A 23283-nucleotide genomic window follows, 5' to 3' on the forward strand; every position below is an offset into this window, starting at 1 on the left:
CTGTGAGTGATCCTGATATGATGAAGACTGGCCAGAGCCAGGCCATCTGGTCCAGAGCGAGGGACCCTACATCCGGGTCTTCTTACCATCCCTCTGTATTACGGACACCCTGCATTGACATACAGGGTTTTCGGTTCGGTTCGGTTTTGTTTTACTACTGCAAACCATATTCCTATATGTTTTATTTTAGGCCCACAATATTTTCTCATTACTTTCAGCTCAATTTATCGAGATGAAGCTTTAAGTTATATTCCGCCGTACAACATAATTGGAGGAGAGGTCGTTACAAAGCACAGTAGGTCCAGGCGCTGGGGCTGAGGTGAGAAAGACAGTTATCAGAAGGTCTCCGAAGGAAACTTTAGTCAAAGGTCATAACAAGGATTTAATCTTGGAAAGTGCCCCTCATGACACAAAGGAACCGATTTTGAATGATTATTTTATTAGCCTTCAAGCTCTGAATGTGTCAGCTTGTGTAGCCGTCCTCAGAGGAGTGTTTTTAAAATGTTTACAGAAAAGACAAAGGCACAGATGAATAACTGAAAACATAGATTTACTTGGAGAAATATTGGGACTCGTGATTTTCATAAAAAGTGTTTTTGTAATGTCATCTAATTTTTTTCATGTTAAGAAAAGCGATGGACTGTTTTGGAAGTCTACTTAATCATTCTGTTCAGAAGAACCCATGTTTTCCGAATTCTTCCGAATTCAGCAGTAGCAGAAAAATGTAAATATAAGTCTGTTCAAGGCTGTTTGAGAGGTAATCATTCCTGAAATTGACACAAAAGATGAAGGTCTCTGTTTCTTCCTTCAGGCAACGTCTCTTTGCATTGTGTTGCCTGGCTTCAGTGAAACCAGGAATTGTTCTCCAATGTAGCATCTATGTTAGAACTAGGGCATGTTTGTGTCTGACTTGTGTAGGTTGTAAGCTATATCTGCTGAGCAGAAGTCAGCAAACAATACTGATGTTCTAGAGCTCAGCCGGGTGTCTGTAACGTGAACTCTCCAGGCACAACGTGCTGGGTGGTTTTTGATACTTTTTTCTGATTTTTAGTCATGCAGTGCTTGGGAGCTGAACTATTGCAATAAATACCAGTCAGTATAGGAAACTGCGTGTGTGTGTGTGTTGAGGAAAGGCAAGTAAATAGAAAGCTTCTGCGTCTTATTCTGCAGTTCCCGACACCAGCTGCAGAGATGCCACTTAAATTGGTTTGGGACGAGGCCCTGGGAATCTAAATTTTGAAAGCTCCCCAAGTGATTTTTATGTGTAGGCATGGTTGAGAACCACCGTTGCATCTCTTCAATCTATTGCCTTTGAATTCTTAGATATAACAGTTGTTGTTCTTGTATTTAATAAAGTAGAACAGTAACATTAGCACTGAAGTGGAAGCATTTACTCTTCCTTGTAATTTGAGAAAATTCCATTGTAAGTTTCCACGTTCTCCTGTTAGCATTTGGTATTTACGTGTCCTGCCTTCCTTCCCCTGAACACTTGGAGCTCATTTTATTTTGAAAGATCGACAGTCAGGAATAGATGTGCACTGTTTCTCTTTGAACTGCTTTTCAACTTGGCTTGGCTTTTGGCTCCTGGCTGGGATGCTGTATTTTTGAGAGTTAAGGCTTTAATCTCTCGGTACCCCAAACACCTGCATCTCCTTCCCCAGGACTTTGCTTCATGGATTATTTTATGCTTTTCCGTAGCCTTGACAAAGACGTAGGCTTGCTTTCCTGACCTGTTCAAGACTCTTGAGTTATATATATTGAATGAGTTTAGGACAGTGTTCACTAGTTTCTACATTGATTTATTTTTGAAATTATAATCTTACTTTTGTGTGAGTAACTGTGTGTTAAATGGTCTTTCACCAAACTCCATAGATATTATAGAGGTTTTGTGATTTCTTTAATTTCTTTAATTATGTTTAATGTAGTTCCTTAGGAGAATGAGAAGTTGGGAAACGTATGTGTTGTCACACACTTACCTTTGAAGTAGCGACCATCAGTAAAATCTGAATCTACGTTTTGACCCGTGGTCTTTACCGCTTGTTTCGCACTCTGCCTTGCCAGTTGCTCCATGACACACTGCACACTCTTTGCCACGGCTTCACCAAGACTGACAACATTTACCAGCAACTCAGAAAATGCCAAATTCAGTGATTATTCCAAAGCTCTTCCCTTATTAGGTGGAAATGAAGTAGTGAGCAGTGTTATGAGTCCCTTATCATCTTCTGCTTCTTTTTGTTCTCAAATCCCCGGTGGTCCTAGACTGTGCAGTGACCACCTTTGGACAGAGGCTTAGCGAGGACCTGGGTGCCTTGCCCCAGGGCACGGAAGTTCGGCCACGCTGCTGTGACAGCTGGACACTGAGTTCCGAGGGCCTTCCCAGTGCTCGGACCACTGCCTCCCAGGGCGGATGCCGGGGCTCGGCTGTGGGGACCTGCCCTGTGCCTGCCTCTTGTCTGACATCTGCTGTAACCTGTGCAATGATCTTGCAGTGCGGTGACCCATGACCTTTTCACTACATTGAACTTCACACTCTCATATAGATACGTGTGTCTACACTGATCAAGCATTTATTTAGCTCTTTTTGGGGGCAGATACTGTAAACGCTCTGGGTATGTTAACTCATGGTTGTCCCTTTTATAGATGCACTGATGCACAGAAGTGAAGTAATTTGCCCAATGTCTCAGTGAAGTTCAGTGTCCGTTGTCTAAATCGAAATCGTTTTTGCTTTTACTTTTTTTTTTTTGGCTGTGTTGTGTCTTCGTTGCTGCGCGTGGGCTTTCTCTAGTTGCGGTGAGCGGGGGCTACTCTTCATTGTGGTGTGTGGGCTTCTCATTGCAGTGGCTTCTCTCATTGTGGAGCATGGGCTCCAGGCACACAGGCTTCAGTAGTTGCGGTGCGTGGGCTCAGTAGTTGTGGCTCCTGGGCTCTAGAGCACAGGCTCGTAGTTGTGGCACATGGGCTTAGTTGCTCCTCGGCATGTGGGATCTTCCCAGACCAGGGCTCGAACCCATGTCCCCTGCATTGGCAGGCGGATTCTTAACCATTGCATTGCCAGGGAAGTCCCCACTTTTTTTTTTTTAAATAGGAATTTGGAGCAGAAAAACTTTTTAAAAAATTAAGTGCCCTTCATTTTTTCTAGTTACTACACATAATAAATGTGCTAACTATTTTTATTTGAATCACTAAGTAAAGATGGCAGTATATGCCCTTTAAGTTTATAGTTGCTTGTTTGTCACTGGTTTGAAGCCTGTGGTTTCAGAGCCATTTTTCAGAATTATATTTTTAGGGATTTTTGCATGATACAGAAGCCTAAATCATCAGTTTTCTATGGTTATAACTTCTTGTAGAAGACAATCTTCGGTGTTTTCTTAGGAGACTGAAAGTTTTAACTCTTAGGTTTGTGTGTACGTGGTGATTAGTCTTTGTGTTTGGTAAGAGGCAGGGGGTGAATATCACTTCTTCAGTGTAGCCAGTTGTGGGAACATCCATTTGTTGTTTTTGCCCCATCAGATTGCCTAGATTTCTTTGTCAAAAATGAAGTGGTCCTGAAAGTGGGAGTCTTTCTGTGTCTGTTTTTTTTTTTTTTTTTGCGGTATGCGGGCCTCTCACTGCTGTGGCCTCTGCCGCTGCCGAGCACAGGCTCCGGATGCACAGGCCCAGCGGCCATGGCTCACAGGCCCAGCCGCTCCACGGCATGTGGGATCTTCCCGGACCGGGGCACGAACCCGTGTCCCCTGCATCGGCCGGCGGACTGTCAACCAATGCGCCACCAGGGAAGCCCCCTGTGTCTGTTTTGTCTCGGGGAATTATTCATCTGCCCCTAGGATGTGCCGCACAACCTGTTTGCCTGTATCTTTATGTTAAGTTTTGAATTCAAGTGCTGCAAGTCTGACTTGATTCCACCTTTTCAGTGCTGCTTCAGCACTTGTCCTTTGCATTTCCATATGAATTTTAGAATCGGTCTGTCAATTTCTACAAAAGACCAGCTTGAATAATCATTAAGATTTTGTCAAATCTGTAGATAAATTTGAGGAGATGGATAACAATCTTCAAATCCACACACTAGGTATATGTCTTCATTTTGTTAGCTGAAGTTAATAAAAGTTTTGTAGTTTTTGGTATAGGGACCTGTAATATTTTTTGTTAAATGTATTGCTAACTTATTTTTATTAATGCTACTGTAAATTTAGTTGTGACGTTTATTTGTTAGTATATTGTCATATAACTAATCTTTCTATACTGACCCTGTTTATTGACACCTTGCTAAATTCACTTATTTCTAGCAGTGTTTTGTTGTGGCTGTCTCAGGATTTTCTACGCCTATAATCATCCTCTTTGAATAGACACAGATTTATTTCTTCCTTTCCTTCTTTTTATGCATTTTTTCTTTTTTTTGCCTTATTATTTTGGTTAAGGCTTTCAGTACAATGTTCAATGTACCTCTTTGCCTTAATCCAAATTTAGGAGAAAGTTTTCAGTATTTTACCATTAGGTATGAAGTTACATACAGGTTTTGTATATGCTAATCAGGTTCTTTGCAGCCGTCATAGAATAGAACATGCAGGGTCAGTGTCTATATTTTGTGTTATTATCTATTAAAAATGAGAGAACAACACATATGTTCACTGGTGGAATCTCCGTGCTTTCTTAGATAATATAATTTTTGCCTTTTCAATGAAAGGAACTTGTATTTTGTAAATATTCCACAGGGTTTGCATTTCTAAGGAGACGGTTTTCTAAAAATCTTTACATATGTAGAGCATGCTTGAAAATACATATTCTCTAAGGAAAGTGTAATAACGGTAGTCGTTGGCATGTAGTAGCTGTCGCTGTGAAAGTCATAGAGGCAGGAATTCCTAAAATAATTGAGCAACGATGTCAAGTAATGGTCTGAATATTTTGTGTGCTAACCTAATATTTAAAACAACCCTAGAAGACAGATTCTCTAGTGGTCCACAATCATTAGATAAGGGAGAGGAGACACAGAGCAGCCGTGAAGCTGGAAAGTAACGACGCCAGGATCAAGGTCAGCTTCAGGCACACGGTGGCCACTGTGCTGTTCTGGGCGTGGACAGGCCAGCGAGCTCCTGATTGATGTACTTATCAGGCCTGGGTTTTACCCTAGTGATGTCCTTTGTAACCTCAATTATTCGTCACTTTATCAAGAAGCAAGAATCATGATAGGCAATAGGAGAGATTTAGAGAAGACGTGTATATTCCAGCTCTTTAAAAACTCAGGTTATAGCAAGAAGAGGCATCCATGTGTGAAGGTAACTGAGGCATTCTTACCCTGCTGGTAGAAGGCGTTCCCGCTGAGATATACCATGAGTTTCTAGCAAGTTCAGGGCCAGCGTGCTGGTAGCACCTTTGGAAAAGCTGTGTCTGCATCTCTTTTGTCTAAATCACAACTCGTGCCGGCAGAGAAAAGATCCTCAGAAGGCTGATACTTAGTGCCTGCCTAGTGTGTGTTGATGGCTGCTCTGAGTTACTCTATTAATGCACATATTCATTAATGTCATGTGATAATTTTCATATGCATTATTCCTCAGACAACAGTAGGAGACACAAAAAACACTCACTAATAATTTAAAGATACGGAATCTGAAGCACAAAGATATTAAATGTATTCATAAGGTCACAGAGGTGGTAAACAGCAAGGCTAATAATGTGGCTACAAATAAAAGTACGAAAGATATGAAATAATAATATGTAATAAATCAGTGTAATGTAATACGGTATGTATTATGCATATTAATGATTTATTAATAGCAATGTGGATAACATTATTATAGGAATGTGGTGTTAATACAGTGAGAAATTATTTTTCTCGGCAAAGAAAAGTCAAGTGTGTCCTGTATAGTATGTACTTATATGTGTGTAGATTTATAATCATGTAAATTATGGAATAAACACAGTAGTGTGTGGCTGTCATACCCTTCCCGTGAACGCATGGGCAAATTATAGATTTCCTGCCATCTCTCTGTGATCACTGTGTATTTCAATGTCTGTTATCTCGCTCCACCTCAATGCTCTCCACCAAGGAAATTGATCCAGTTCTGTGAACAGACAACAGGTTAAGGATGCTATGGCTTCTGAAACAAGCCAATTAAACAAAAGCCAGCTGAAACTAGGAGTAATTAAGCTCTAATATAGAAACTGGGGGGGCAAAAAAGAAATAATACCATTATTGGGTAATAATACCATTATTGCGGAACAATATTTATACCTTTGAACCTGTTCTCTTACAGACCTGGGGTTTTGGATTTCACCACCTCAGAGCAGAGGTTGGGGAAGCCCCAGGGATGATAAATAGAATTTAAGGGATTCTGTGTACTCAGTACCCCTGACACTTGAAAATCCCAACATAAGTTCTCTCTGTAGAAAAGTACCAGGAATCCAGACTCCTAAGGATTCTCCAGATGGTATTCTGCCAACTCTTTGCTCACATACCAATAAATCTTATAAGTAGAAGAAACACACTAATATAAATAAACCAACAAACTAAATGACAAAAGCCAACACGTAAGGAGGGAACAATATAAGAACAAAACCAGACAGGTTTCAATACTTAAATATCAGAACTATCAGATAAATAATTAGGCAAAACAGAACATACAACACTATATGAAATGTTTTTAACGTGTAAAATGTTTACAGACTTAAAGTGGTGTTGAAAGATACAGGAAGACCAACATAATTTCAGAAAATATTAGATTTGCAAAATAACCAAATATGACCTGTTCAACTAAAAATATATTTTAAAATTAAATATATTTAATTAGACATTAGATGAAGAGAATTAATGAACTATAATATATGCATATGCATGTGTAATATGCATATAAAAAACAGAAAATATATGTAACAAAAATAAGTTGTTAAGTATATAAACATAATGTCTATGTGTATATGTGTATTTATATATTTCAGAAAAATGACTGATATATTTCAGAAAATATTTCAGAAAAATTATCCAAAAAGGGTAATAGGGGATAGAGACTAGAATGAGAAGGGATAAGTAAATTTAATCTGAGATACAGAAAGAGAAGCCAGAAATAATAAGGTGGAGAAAATGTTAAAAGAGATATTGAAAAATTTTCCAGAAATGTTGAAAGGCATGAATCTACAAATACAAGAAGTACATACAATGTGCCAGGTGAGAAAAGTAAGAAGAAATGATTGATTATCAAAATAAAATCCAGCCAGATTAAAAAGCCATATTACTTGCCAAAAATATTATACCATTACACAAACAAAGATGATCTCAACAAGATTAATGGAATTCATAAAACAGTGGAAAAGCACACTTATGACATTGAAAGCTAAAGATAATTAAAAGCAGATACTTCGGGAGAAAGTCTCTTCCAAGACTGCTACACAGACATCCTCGTACAGAACAAATTGTCTGTGCCTCTGACGGGAAGACATGCAGAACTATGCATGACCTAGCAGAACTGCCTCTTATCATATCCACCCTCATTCCCTATCTTCTTGGCCAGAGACTTCTCCTGTAAGTACCTCGCTCCATCAACCACTGCATCCAAACGATCAACAGTGCAGGGGCCAATCCCGGTCAGTTTGTCTCAGGCAGCATTTAACGAAGGCTGACACCCAGGGCGATCCAAGCAGAAGGGGAGACCAGCGTGCTTGCAGTGTTGACACCTCCCCTCTCCAGGGCCCCGGGCCCCACCTCCCCACAAACCCTGTAAACCCCCAAGGTCTGCCTTAGAAATCCAAGTGGCTTTTGCCTCAAGTGTCTGTCTTCGTCTCACCACTTGTCCTGAGGATTTAACCCAGGGACAGCAGGATGCATTAGTGACTGCGTAGACCTCACTTGGCCGAGGAGGCTTTTAGGACAATGATGTCATCCAGTGGTCAGTCTTGAAGCTGAAGTGAATCCCTTCCAGGAGCAACATGGTGTCATTGATCACCTCACCTAAGATCAGTGACAGTTTTTATATCAGCTTTTCTAATTGGATCCCTCCTGTTAGGGAGAGAAGTTCCTGGAAGATGCTCATAGGGATGAGTCAGGTGTGTCACCTGAAACTGAATACCCGAGGGTCCCTTCCCTGTGGAGAGAGCTCCTCAGGTATCTGAAGGCTACACCATCTGCTAGGGGCATTTCCTAAAGCAGGTGATGGTCTCAGACCACCCAGCGGGAGAACATCACCATTTTTTTAAGACAGAGGTGAGTTCATGCCTGGTGTCCATCACCAGTAATGTGCAGGGTGTCCTGGAAAGAAAGTGTTGTTAAAACTAACATGACCTGCAGGCAGGACCTACGTTGTTCAGGGAACATAGGATGACAGGGCATCCCATGTGCCCTCCAGCCTGGCTGGGAGAGCTTAGGTGTCCCAACTGAGTTGGAATAATTGACTGTGCTCCTGTTTTTGGAGTGAAAGCTGGAAAGAAACCTGTTCCCTATGTCCTATGTTTTTCCAAAAGACAGTCGTGGTGGCATCCATCCACCTCCGAGGATGGCTAAGAATGGGGTCTGGGAAAGGCATCTGGACATGTTGGCAGGTGTTTATACAGGAGTTTCAGGAGCTGGTCCATGCCTTCCTATTCCTAGAGGCTGCGTGATAAGTTAGGAAGGATGGAGAAGGGGGGTCCAGGGAGGGCAACTCCAGCAGTCAGGTATTTTAAATAAGGCATCTGCAGCACTGGGAGGGCACACAGGGCACCTGCCTTGACGGGGAGAAACAGGCATTGTTCTGGAAGATGGAGCATCTGTGATGCCTCTCCCTCCGCCACTTCCCAGGGCCTGAGGCGTCCCCTCCCCGAGTGTTGGGGTTGTGGCTCTCCCTGCGTTACCGTAAAATTACCCTGCCAATGACAGCAACTCAGAGGTCCCATTTCTTCCTATCAGCCTCTCAACCTCACCCATAAACAGTTCATCTATAAGCGTCCAGCCCAGGAGGGAAGAGGGCACTTTTGTGAAAGTTAGAGAGACCCGTTACATCCCTGCCTGTGACCTGCATGGACAAATGTCCAGGACCACCTCCATCCAACAAGGGAATCCAGGGGCTGGAACCAGAATTGGGTTTAATGCCCAAGGTCCCCCGTGGACAGGCCGTCACGCAGAGGTCCAGCGTCGGACCAGCCTGCAACATCAATTAGGAAAGAAAGTAAAGATCCTGAAGGTTTAAATAAGTCCATATAGTCTCTCTCGTGCTTCCGTTACCCAGGAGCCAGCTGAGCGGTTATGTTCCCTTTCTGGAAGCAGTGGAATTGTGACCACACCGCCTTAGTCAGTGAGGCAGGTCCAGTCAGAAACCCTTTTCAGCAGGATTTTGAAGAGACCAGCCATTGCCGACTAAGATCAGTAGTTTGTGGACGGTGAGGGGCAAGGACTGTCCATGCAACGCAGTCAGCTGTGCCTGTCAGCCTGTGAATGAGTAGATTTTGTGATAAAAGTTGCCCTGAGGTCAAACGACAAATAGTCCAGTACGTCAAACTCATAACGCAGATATGTCTCAACACTGCGTCCACGGTCAGCTGATGCAACTGCAGTAGCAACAGTGTCACCTGAAAGCGGGTCAGGAGAGATGAGGCCCCAGAAGGGTCCATCGGGGATGCAGTGGGGCGTGGACACAGCTTGCTGGACGGCTTCCGGTCAGCGTGTCAGCTGAGCTGATGAAAGGACCACGTAGAGCACCGTCATTCTTCCCCCAAGGCCCTAAGGGAACAGTCCGGGGCCGGGGCTACTTTGGGGGTGGCGACCTAAGGGGGTAACAGCGTTCCTTCCACGTGGGAGACGCTGACCGTGCGAAACCACCCACGTCGTTTAAGGAGCTGTAGTGAACAGGCCCCTGAAATTTGTCCGGAGTGGATCGGCCATCCCCTCCGTGCAGAGCGAGGCTTGACTCTCCTTCGCACAGGGCCCCCTGTGGACGCCGAAGATGCCGGGCAGTGCAGGCGTCCGGCGGCTCTGGAGGCAGACGGCGATGAAGGGGTCAGCGCGAGAGCTTCAGCGGCGGAGCCCGGGCGCTCCCCACCGAGGGCACGCCGCTCCAGCTCAGGCAGCGCGGGGCGTGGGCGCCAGCCGGTCCAGAAGGGGCCCCCGAAAGGGCAGCGGGCTTGCCTGCCCTGCCCGGGCCCTCGGCTCAATCCAGCGCCCCCTCCCTAGCAGGCCCGACACGTCCGTCGCGGCCACACTTTGCACGGCCCCTCGAGGGCCGCAGCTCTCGGCCGGAGGAAGGTGCGTGTGCGTGGCCTTCCACCTCGTTCGGGACCTGGAAAGCTGGCCTCATGCTCAGCGGCACGGCCTTCCGCGTCCCGCCCGGCGCTCGGGAGCCGTAAGCAGAGCCTGTGTGGCTGGCTTCGCTCGGTGCCGCGCCTTGAGCCCAGGCCCAGGGGTTCGGGAACCGGGGGACAGTGTGTGAGCCTGTCGCCGGCTTTGGCTTGTGACTGGCCTGAGGGCGTTTGCCCCGGGTATCTCCTCCTCTTCTGACCTGGGCTCGGGACCCGGAGTCCTCTCTTCTCCAGAAAGCGTCTTTGCTGCCGCAAAAAACTGTGGAGAACTGTGAGGGTCTGGGATTTTTACCCTGTTTCACACGTGCTGCAGAAGACACGGGCCTCCTGGGTCACTTGTTACTCACGACACCAACAGCTCGGTCTTCGTGCTGGCGTCCATTCTCTTTCCCCCACAAGGCCCAAGGGCCGTGCGGAGTGACCCAGTTGTGTGCTCCACACACACGGGGTTTGTGTCACAGCACAGGAAACACCATGGGTGACCACGGGCTGCAGACAGGCCTGCCCACCCTCTGCCCCCTGGGGGGAGTTACCTCTGTTTTACTGAGAAGCAAACAAATCTGCCTTCTCTGCAGAGGACACGTCATCTCTCTCCGGCAAGGACTCTGGATGTTCAGACAAATTTAAGAGATTCCACAAAGCAAAAGGCACTCAGTGCCTCTGCTCTAAGACGTGTAGAAACATAGGAGATCCCTGGGGACTCGACTCCCAGTACTGCAGAATAGTCGGACAAATTAGATCTTCAGATAAAAGCTGTAGAAGGTGTAAAGGATTACTGCATAATGATTAATACGTTAATTCACCTGGAAAATCGAAGAATTCCAGTCTTATGTGTGTATAGTTAGTCGCCAGATACATAAAGCAGTTTCTACAGGGAGAAACGGTCGCATCTCTCTAACACATCCTGAGATCTCAGCGCTCCTCTCTTAGAAACTGATGGAGCTACAGGAAAGAAAGTTAGGTCCCTCCCTGGGCCTCGCGCTCCGTGGGACCCACTGCACGAGGTGGGTTGAACCGGTACGTCGGTCCCGGAGGGGTGCCTGCCTGTGCCTGAGAGCCTGGGCGTCCAGTGCGGCTGCTCCGGGACCTTCCATGCTGAGGAGAGGACCGTGAGTGGTGCTGTGGAATAATTATGAAAGTAGGTCGAGCATGTGACTGGATCCACATTTCTCCTTGTTGAACCAAGTGCTGACAAACGCGGAAAATAGGCCTGAAGGGATCCTGGGCGTTGGATCGGAATCAGAGGGATGAGTGTGAACTCATTTGAGTAGTTTTGTGCACAAGGATGCATGTGAATTGGTCCCAGATGTATGTCCGTGTGAGTAGGTGTTCCAGCAGGATGGTAGTTTATTCTTAATATTGGACGCACTGTCCGCCTCAGAAAGGCCGTCTAGTTTGCTGCCACTCTGCTTCACCTGACTCTGGCGTTTGTCCTTTTTACATTCACCTTCCCTGTAGTAACTCGTCCTTCATCCTGTGTTCTGACCACCCCGATAGCAGGCCGTCCGTCCTTCCTGGTCAGCGGAGGATCTTCTCTCCCATCACGGTCTTGGTTGGAGGTGCCCTCTTGAGGTCAGTGGACAGAGGGCACCCTTGCTCTGGAGCACTAGCTCCTCAGTGAGCCCCTCCCCTTTACTCAAGGGGACACTTGACACAGCGGGAAAACCCAGTCTTGTGTCCTGGTATCTTTGTGTCAAAGCTCATGGCACCCCTCTTCCCTTCTTTCTCTTTCTGTTCATCCCAAAGGGCATCTTTGCTACCAATGCATCCAACTGTATAGGGCAGCTGACCCTTCGGTGCATGTCTTAGCTTTAAGAGTAGTACATACTTTTTAACAGGCGCTTGGTATTTCTTAAGCGTGATAAACAACGAATTTCCTCGTGCTTTCTGTTTATTAGAGAACAGTTAAAATGAGAAGTTCAGTATGTAAGCCCCACAGACATTAAAACGTGTGCACGAACTATCACACGTCAGTGTTTCCATGTTTGTATTATTGTTGGTGTCTTCTGCTGCTTTGAGGTCTTCAGAGGCTTCTCTCTTGTTACCTAAATTGAACCTTCTGTCCTGATTCTTTCATCTCCTTGTATGTTTTTTAAAATACACCTCTTGTTTCCTACTCCCATTCTTTTTTTAGAAATTCACTGTCATTTATTTCTGTAAAGATAATGTCTCCTCAAATGTCATCCTCCTTTTTAGGAGTGCTTGGTGTCACAGCCTTCTGTGTTCATCCACTTCTTAAGTATTTTTAACCACTCCTGCACCTCCGGAAAATTCTGAGTTGTTATCTTACAAAGTTCATGTTATATATCTGAAGGTAAATAAAGGAAATACAAATCAATAGTCATTTAAAATAGTTTTATTAATTTCATGTATGTATTGTATCAGTCATCAAACAATATGTTTTTATAGGTCTTATTTTAATTGAAACTATTACTGATAGTTGAAAGAAACTTTCCTCTGGAGTAATTTAAGAAAGAATTTTGCTTTAATGAGAAAATTCAGTGAAACATGTAAGCATGAAATGATGGTAAAATAAACATACTATCCCTTTGACCCTTAAAATCTTTTAAATTTATTACCAGATTTTGAAGTCTAGAATAACTGTTTACAACAACGGCCTAACAAAGAGGAAAATCCATACATGAGCTCTTCCTTATGCACAGACATCGTGGACTAGGAGACCCTGACTAGATGGTCCTGCAGCTCCACTAAATGATTCAGTGTATGAAAAGCGGGTTTTCTTTATGCATACACTAGCAGCCTTGCCTGAGGTGAGGGTCATTACGCATCCTGACATTGTAGGATTACTCTGGATTGAATTGAGTTGAAGGCAGAATGCAGTGTTGAAACCCCAGGGACACCTGGGAACAAAGACTGAGCAAAGGAAAACCAGCCCCAAACCAGTTCTGAGTCCGCACTCCACGCCCACCGTTTTCTCTTTGGCGTGTTCTGATGCTGCCCTGCGGGGTGCCGTTAGCTCTCTGTGCCAAACGAGGCAGGTTCCTGCGGTGAGGCGTCTAATTTTGGAAGGAAGAACATCTGTAGCACTCATTCCTGTTTGCACAATTGGAGACATACTGGTCCAGAGGCTACACTAGATGTAAGAGAATGTGTGTGGTGAGGTGAGGGTTAAGGATGCTCTTCTTGCCTCATTCTTTTCGGCAGTTCTCCTTGTCAGGTGATTGAGTCGCCCGCCGGAGCAGCAGTATTCTCCTGTTCATGTCTACAGGACAGGACAAGGCTTGTAAGTGTATGAACTCGGGTTGAAGCATCCTTCCTGCCCTCCTGTGACCTCACCTCGGTCTGCCCACGTTCCGCTGGTCCTTTCCGAAGCCCGGTCTCAAGATGCTGACTGGAGGCCTGGTGGAGGGCAAGCCAAGTGTCTGGAAGAGGGGGACTGACACGGCTGTCGGGGAGCCCCGGAGCCTGCTCGGGTGCAGGACCCTCCTGTCTGTGCCCACACCTGCCGTGAGCCCCCAGGGGACCTGCCCGCACCCCCCAGGTCCAGTTACGAATGTGGGAGGGCGACAGGTCACCTGAGTCCCCATGTGAGGTGTGTGATGGAGCATTCTGTAGTGGAAAGAGAAGTAAGGTGACCGAATCAGCAGGGTGTTGCTCCTTAACGAAACGTAGGGCATTCCAAAAAGAGAAATGAGGGTGTGCGCGCAGATGGTAAATCCCAGCTGAAGGAAGGGGTCAGGGTTCTACCCCCTCCTAGGTAGGCTGCCTTGGGCTGGGCTGGGCCACACAGAGCAGGGACCAGGAAACCCAGGTGGAGGCTGTGCTCGGGAAGGGGGCGCCATGCTGACGCGAGGAAGGCCGCCTGTGAAAGCGCAGGGCGTGTCTGAGATACTGGGCCTCTAAGGTATTAAAGAGGGATGATGTGGTGTGTTAGCCAGTCCAGCCCAGGCAAAACGGAGGCTAAAAAGTGATGCGTAGCATCCCATGTTCCTCAGTTTATTTTCACTTGAAGAAATGTGTTTATCACTACAATACCACACAGAACATAGTTGCTGTTTTACCTACTGATAATTACATCCTTGTTCTACATTAGAAACACTATAAAAGAGTGCTTGAACCCCATTTGAGCCATGTATTGATATTTCTGATCAGATGCAGAAGCTAAGTTTGACTTGTAAAATTTATTTTTAAAAGTATGCCTGTCTTACTCAATGATCAAAACAGTAATGCATCAAATCCCAGAGCTCCACACTCAGGGATGCCTCATGAACGTTGCTGTTGATAAACTGTATGTTGTTGTCTGTTGTTGTTGTTGTTGTCTTTGTCTTACAAAATACTTTGTATTTTCTGGGTTTTCTGAGAAATGAAAGTACTTGTAGGGCTTCCCTGATGGCGCAGTTGTCAGGAATCCACCTTCCAATGCAGGGGACACAGGTTCAAGCTCTGGTCTGAGAAGTTCCCACATGCTGCAGAGCAGCTAAGTCCGTGCGCCACAACTACTGAGCCTGTGCTCTAGAGCCCGCGTGCCACAACTACTGAGCCTGCGTGCCACAACTACTGAAGCCCACGCGCCTAGAGCCCATGCTCCGCAACAAGAGAAGCCACCGCAGTGAGAAGCCTGTGCACCACAACAAAGAGTAGCCCCTGCTCGCCATAACTAGAGAAAAGCCCACACACAGCAACAAAGACCCAACACAGCCGAACGTAAATAAATAAAATAAATAAATTTACTAAAAATAAAATTAAAAAAATAAAGTACTTGTAGCTGGTAGTTTATTTATACCATTGTTTTTGTTTTGTATGTGTTACTTTAGTGAATGCTCAAGAAAAAACACCCTAAGGAAGTGTGGATGAGGCGTTGAGAGTTTAGTTAATCCATCTGATGTCTTTTGGAAGACCGGCACCCCTAACAGGGCTCCTCAGCTTCGGCTCTACTGACATGCGAGGCCGGGTAGCGCTTTAATCTGGAGGGGCTGACCAGTGTGCTGCGAGGTGTTCAGTAGCGCTTCTGGCCTCTAGCTAGTAATTCAGCAGTATCCCCCCCGCTCCCCGCCCCGTGGTCACGACCAAAACTGTCCCCAGATGTCCCCAGGGAGCAGAGTCAGCCCCTGGACAAGAACCTCTGGTCTAAGCCATGTCCCTGACCATGGGGGTTACGTCATCTTGCAAACCTTACCAGTGGCCAACCCCAGGGTCTCCTGGCCAGAGTCCTTTTCTGTGGGTGGAAAGATCACATCTTCTTCTTTGACCCTGTTTTTAAACAAATAACTTATTTTCCCTGACAGTTGTCAGTTTTGACTAATATTAGAAAACCCATCCTGTAGGCTGAGTCCTCAGAATCACTGGTAACTCAAGTGTTCTCAAGACTAAAGGTCTTAGGTAATCAGGAACGCATTAATCATGTCTTCCTCTACAGTATTTGCATTTTGGGTTAATTACAGACTAATGAGCATGCCTTTTATGTGATGTTTTAGTTCACTTATACTGTTATAAATATTTCAGCTTTGTGATAATTAAGTAAATTGAATATTATTAATTAGAAATGCAATCAGTGGGTGTAGCTAAAAAATATTTTTAAATAGTACTTTTAATATCTTTATATTCTTTGAATAAAATTCTTCATGAAGATTTTTTTCAAAATCAATTCATGAGTTAAAAAAATAAACGGTTTTCTGATGACAGGAAGCTAGATTCATATAACTATACACATAGGGTGTATTTGCTAGACATCTGATTCTATTGCTCTTTACAGACATGCGTACAGAAAAGAAGTGTTCCACAGAATCATTCTGAAAGAGAAATTGTTTCATTTACTACGTAATTCTTTATAAAGAATTCTTTACAAAGCTACAACTTCATCATATCATGCAGGTTTTAAAGACAGCTGTGAAATTTTTAAATTGTAACATATCCAAGAAAATTAGCCAAGAGGTCAAACTTTTTTGATGAAAATTAAATCAGCTTTTTATAAAGATTGTGCTATTTTTGTTGTTTATTCAGGTATTTTTCAGACATTCCTTTTTTATTAAAAAAAAATCACTGCTAAGATAAACTACATTTAAAATGTAAATGAGTATGGTGTAACATCTTTGAAAGGACCTAACATTTTCAAATTTCAAAATTCCACATTAGCTGTAATTAATATTGACTTTTGGCTTTGTCTCTTCATACGCCACTTACAATTGCTCTTGAACTTTTCTTAAATTGTGTCATTATCTTATGACCAATCCAGGTTTCTGAAATATTAAATTAAAAGTAGTTACAGTAAATAATACTAAATTTGAAGTCTCAAGGTTTCATGTAAATTGTCTTTTATTAAAAAACTCATAATCTCTTTATTTATTTCTACATTTGATTACTATTGGGCATTTTAAATTACATTTAAAATTCATTGCAATTTTATGTGACAAGGTCATTTTTCTTGGATTCTTGAAAGATTGAATAATGAAAAATAATGATACCTTTGAAAGAGTTTATTCCTCCAAAAAGGCCCGCTAAGCCACTACAAATATATTTCAAATATAATAATTTTTTATCTTTTGTAACAGGCCTAGTTAAGAATTTTGCCTATCCATTAGAGAGTTATTCGGCAAGGAAAAAAATGTTACATATATGTGAGTAATCTGATTAGTCATTGGGTATATTCCGTGCTTCCTGATATCAGCTGAAGCTGAATTAAATTAGTCACTGGTACATTTGTCGGTTGGAGCCAGAAAGTCTGCCCTATTTAATTTTAAAATCATTTGCACTGAGTAAATTATGGACCCAGCCAGGAAAGAAATCACATTACTTCAGAATTAGCAAGATCTATATTTTTTAGAGGCGGAAGATAATTATTGCCTCTTAAATGATGGAGTAGGTTTGCGGTTTTTAAAATCATGTCAAACATACAGTTATAAAATATTATCTTAAGGATTATTTAAATTACTCAGGCTTAAATTTTATAAAGAGCAATGTTTACAAAGAAAATTAAAACAAAAATAAACTAAAAAAAATGTCCTAATGTGCCATAACAATGTCGATCGTTTGCCTTTAATTTCATTCAGCTTTTATTCACATTTGCTGAGAGCCTGATTCATGGTAGCTACTAGCATTTGATTCTTAAAATTCTGTGGATTCGATTTTTTACTGAAGTGTAGTTGATTTACAATGTTGTGTTAGTTTCAGCTGTACAGCAAAGTGTATCAGTTACGCATATGTGTATTCTTTTTCGAATTCTGTTCCCACATAGGTTATAATACAGTATTGAGTAGAGTTCCCTGTGCTGTACAGTAGGTCCTTGTGGATTATCTATTTTATATAAAGTAGTGTGTATATGTCAATCCCAAACTCCTAATTTATCCGTCCCCTGCCTTTCCCCTTTGGTAACCAAAAGTTTGTTTTTTAAGTCTGTGGCTCTATTTCTGTTTTGTAAATAAGTTCATTTGTATCACTCTTTTAGATTTCCCTAGATTAGGTATTATCTTCCGCATTATTCATATTAGGACTTGAGGCTGAGAACGTTTCAGTGCTGGCCCAGACACCGCACTGGGAGTGGCATCACAGGATGCGGATTCAGGTGTAACACGCTCTGCTCTGTCCCATTCACCTGTCTATAGCGGGTGTCATAGAACTGCAGGTGCCCTTTTGTCATGTTCTTGACTTCCAGTTGATATAACTAAATGTACTTGAATTACTATTTTTTCTCTTTTTATACAGTGCAAACTAGAATACCAGGCATGCATCTTAGGAAAACAGATCTCAGTCAAGTGTGGAGGGCGTTGCCCGTGTCCCTCAGATACGACCGCGGGCTCAAGCAGGAATATGAAGAGAGGTAGGTGATGAAAATTTATTTATACTTTTACATTTGTTTCCTCTATTAAAATATTTTGCGGTGAATGTTAAGTCATTGAATACACAATTAAATTTACTTCTATACATATACTGAACTTTTATATTTATACTGTAAGTGAACTTTTTCTTCCTTTAGCCTCAATTATTATAGCAAGTAATGTCTTTCTGTAGATTTCTGTTATTCCAATAGTAACAGCTGGATGATTATTTCTACATATAAGAAAACTACAGTGATGCCTCTTGTGAATTATTCTGCCTAAAATGTGTGTTTTACATCTCTTTTTTAATTTGGAGCCAACAACTGGTCAGTAGTAACATAGTAAGTGATAAATTAGTTTGGTCAAAATGAAACTGGTAAATCAATGAATACTAACCTTTTTAAATAAAGGTGTCTACCCCATGTAGAGCGTGTGTATGTGTATGTACATGTGTGCCTGTGTGTATATAAAATTTCCTGCTGAAGAATTTTGTAAGTTAAACTTTCTTTCAATTAGAGTTCTTAAATCTTTATTTTTATTGGTTTGATGTGTAATAAGGTAATGAAGTACATTTAACCCGACACAGGTTACAGCATATAAATTGACTTTTACAGGTTATATATTGTGGTTTACATGGCATTTTTATGTTTGAGATATTGTTTATGCCTTTCAAAACAATCTCCACGGCTGCTAGTTTCAGTTCTTCATAGCCATAGATGAAGGAAGAAATGCTGGGGCCAGGAGTTTCTTTGAGACAAAGACTGTTTCATAAGCATCATCGTCAACATTTACCGTATTTTTATAGCCATCTGAATCTTGTAATTTAACAACTACTATCGTGGGTCCTTAATGCAGAGAATTTGTTTTTGCCTTTTTCCTGACAAATATGAATAATGGATATGCATAGGAAAACAACTTAGTGGATGTGAAGTGGATTTAGTATAAGCCGTTATTGTCTTAAACATTCTATACCTGATATTACATGTCACAGTCCCATGATCAATATTTTATTAGAGATAAAACTTTTGAAGTTCATTCATGCCATTTATATTGGTCTTTACTTGTTAAGTAACATTTGAGATAATAATTTTAATTTTTGTGTGTGTGTGTTTTGCTCCTTTAGCATCTTTTTTTTTTTTTTTAAACATGTTTATTGGACTATAACTGCTTTACAATGTTGTGTTAGTTTCTGCTTTGGAACGAAGTGAATCAGCTATACGTATACATATATCCCCATATCCTCTCCCTCTTGCGTCTCCCTCCCACCCTCCCTATCCCACCCCTCCACGTGGTCACATAGCACCAAGCTGACCTCCCTGTGCTATGCGGCTGCTTCCCACTAGCTATCTGTTTTACATTTGGTAGTGTATATATGTCCATGCCACTCTCTCACTTTGTCCCAGCTTCCCCTTCCCCCTTCCCGTGTCCTCAAGTCCATTCTCTACGTCTGCATCTTTATTCCTATCCTGCCCCTAGGTTCTTCAGAACCACTTTTTTTTTTTTTAAATTCCATATATATGTGTTAGCATACGGGATTTGTTTTTCTCATTCTGACTTACTTCACTCTGTATGACAGACTCTAGGTCCATACACCTTTCTACAAATAACTCAATTCCATTTCTTTTTATGGCTGAGTACTATTCCATTGTATATATGTGCCACATCTTCTTTATCCATTCATCTGTCGATGGACACTTAGGTTGCTTCCGTGTCCTGGCTATTGTAAATAGTGCTGCAGTGAGCATTGCAGTACATGACTCTTTTTGAATTATGGTTTTCTCAGGTATATGTCCAGTAGTGGGATCACTGGGTGGTATGGTAGTTCTATTTTTAGTTTTTTAAGGAACCTCCATACTGTTCTCCATAGTGGCTGTATCAATTTACATTCCCACCAACAGTGCAAGAGGGTTCCCTTTTCTCCACATCCTCTCCAGCATTTATTGTTTGTAGATATTTTGACGATGGCCATTCTGACCAGTGTGAGATGATACCTCATTGTAGTTTTGATTTGCATTTCTCTAATGATTAGTGATGTTGAGCATACTTTCATGTGTTTGTTGGCAGTCTGTATATCTTCTTTGGAGAAATGTCTATTTAGGTCGTCTGCCCATTTTTGGATTGGGTTGTTTGTTTTTTTGATACTGAGCTGCATGAGTTGCTTGTATGTTTTGGAGATTAATCCTTTGTCAGTTGCTTCATTTGCAAATATTTTCTCCCATTCTGAGGGTTGTCTTTTCGTCTTGTTTATGGTTTCCTTTGCTGTGCAAAAGCTTTGAAGTTTCATTAGGTCCCATTTGTTTATTTTTGTTTTTATTTCCATTTCTCTAGGAGGTGGTCCAAAAAGGATCTTGCTGTGATTGATGCCATAGAGTGTTCTGCCTATGTTTTCCTCTAAGAGTTTTATAGTGTCTGGCATTACATTTAGGTCTTTAATCCATTTTGACTTTATTTTTGTGTATGGTGTTAGCAAGTGTTCTAATTTCATTCTTCTTACATGTAGCTGTCCAGTTTTCCCAGCACCACTTATTGAAGAGGCTGTCTTTTCTCATTGTATATGCTTGAATCCTTTATCAAACATAAGGTGTCCATATGTGCATGGGTTTATCTCTGGGCTTTTTTTTTTTTTGGCGGTACGTGGGCCTCTCACCGTTGAGGCCTCTCCTGTTGTGGAGCACAGGCTCCGGACGCGCAGGCTCAGCGGCCATAGCTCACAGGCCCAGCCGCTCCGCGGCATGTGGGATCTTCCTGGACTGGGGCACGAACCCGTGTCCCCTGCATTGGCAGGCGGACTCTCAACCACTGCACCACCAGGGAAGCCCTAACTCTAGGCTTTTGATCCTGTTCCATTGATGTATATTTCTGGTTTTGTGCCAGTACCATACTGTCTTGATTACTGTAGCTTTGTAGCATAGTCTGAAGTCAGGGAGCTGATTCCTCCAGCTCCGTTTTTCTTTCTCAAGATTGCTTTGGCTATTCGGGGTCTTTTGTGTTTCAATACAAACTGTGCAATGTTTTGTTCTGGTTCTGTGAAAAATGCCATTGGTAGTTTGATAGGGATTGCATTGAATCTGTAGATTGCTTTCTGTAGTATAGTCATTTTCACAATGTTGATTTTTCCAATCCAAGAACATGGTATATCTCTCCATCTGTTGGTAACCTGTTTAATTTCTTTCATCAGTGTCTTATAATTTTCTGCATACAGGTCTTTTGTCTCCTTAGGTAGGTTTATTCCTAGGTATTTCATTCTTTTTGTTGCAATGGCAAATGTCGGTGTTTCCTTATTTTCTCTTTCAGATTTTTCGTCATTAGTGTATAGGAATGCAAGAGATTTCTGTGCATTAATTTTGTATCCTGCTACTTTACCAAATTCATTGATTAGCTCTGGTAGTTTTCTGGTAGCGTCTTTAGGATTCTCTATGTATAGTTTTGTGTCATCTGCAAACAGTGACAGCTTTACTTCTTTTTTTCCAATTTGGATTCCTTTATTCCCTTTTCTTCTCTGATTGCTGTGGCTAAAACTTCCAAAACTATGTTGAATAATAGTGGTGAGAGTGGGCAACCTTGTCTTCTTCCTGATCTTAGTGGAAATGGTTTCAGTTTTTCACCATTGAGAACGATGTTGGCTGTGGGTTTGTCATATATGGCCTTTATTATGTTGAGGTAAGTTCCCTCTTTGCCTACTTTCTGGAGGGTTTCTATCATGAATGGGTACTGAATTTTGTCAAAAGCTTTTTCTGCATCTATTGAGATGATCATATGGTTTTTCTCCTTCAATTTGTTAAAGTTGCTTATCACATTGATCGATTTGCATATATTGAAGAATCCTTGCATTCCTGGGATAAACCCCTCTTGATCATGGTGTATGATCCTTTTAATGTGCTGTTGGATTCTGTTTGCTAGTATTTTCTTGAGGAATTTTGCATCTGTGTTCATCAGCGATATTGGCCTGTAGTTTTCTATCTTTGTGACATTTTTGTCTGGTTTTGGTATCAGGGTGATGGTGGCCTCATAGAATGAGATTGGGAATGTTCCTTCCTCTGCTATATTATGCAAGAGTTTGAGAATGATAGGTGTTAGCTCTTCTCTAAATGTTTGATAGAATTCACCTGTGAAGCCATCTGGTCCTGGGCTTTGTTTGTTGGAAGATTTTTCATCACAGTTTCAATTTCAGTGCTTGTGATTGGCCTGTTTATATATTTTATTTCTTCCTTGTTCAGTCACGGAAGGTTGTGCTTTTTTAAGAATTTGTCCATTTCTTCCAGGTTGTCCATTTTATTGGCATGGAGTTGCTTTTAGTAATCTCTCATGATCCTTTGTATTTCTGCAGTGTCAGTTGTTACTTCTCCTTTTTCATTTCTAATTCTGTTGGTTTGAGTCTTCTCCCTTCTTTTGTTGATGAGTCTGGCTAAATGGTTTATCAATTTTGTTTATCTTCTCAAAGAACCAGCTTTTAGTTTTATTGATCTTTGCTATTTTTTCCTCCATTTTTTTTTCATTTATTTCTGATCTCATCTTTATGATTTCTCTCCTTCTGCTAACTTTGGGGTTCTTTTGTTCTTCTTTCTCTAATTGCTTTAGGTGTAAGTTTAGGTTGTTTATTTGAGATTTTTCTTGTTTCTTGAGGTAGGGTTGTATTGCTGTACACTTCCCTCTTAGATCTGCTTTTGCTTCATCTCATAGGTTTTGGGTCATTGTGTTTTCTTGTCATTTGTTTCCAGGTATTTTTTGATTTCCTCTTTGATTTCTTCAGTGATCTTTTGGTTATTAAGTAGTCTATTGTTTACCCTCCATGTATTTGTATTTTTTTACAGATTTTTTCCTCTAATTGATATCTAATCTCGTAGCGTTGTGGTCAGAAAAGATCCTTGATACAATTGCAATTTTCTTAAATTTACCAAGGCTTGATTTTTGACCCAAGGTATGATCTATCCTGGAGAATGTTCCATGAGCACTTGAGAAGAAAGTGTATTCTGTTGTTTTTTCAATGGAATGTCTATAAATATCAATTAAGTCCATCTTTTATAATGTATCATTTAAAGCTTGTGTTTCCTTATTTATTTTCATTTTGGATGATCTGTCCATTGGTGGAAGTGGGGTTTTAAAGTCCTCTACTATGATTGTGTTCCTGTCGATTTCTCCTTTTATGGCTGTTAGCATTTGCCTTATGTTTTGAGGTGCTCCAATGCTGGTGCATAAATATTTACAATTGTTATATCTTCCTCCTGGATTGATCCCTTGATCATTATGTAGTGTCCTT

This window comes from Aethalodelphis obliquidens, unplaced genomic scaffold, assembly GCF_003676395.1.
Source record: "Aethalodelphis obliquidens isolate GAN/ISIS:26980383/991018 unplaced genomic scaffold, ASM367639v1 scaffold103, whole genome shotgun sequence".
In the NCBI taxonomy this organism is placed as follows: Eukaryota; Metazoa; Chordata; class Mammalia; order Artiodactyla; family Delphinidae; genus Aethalodelphis; species Aethalodelphis obliquidens.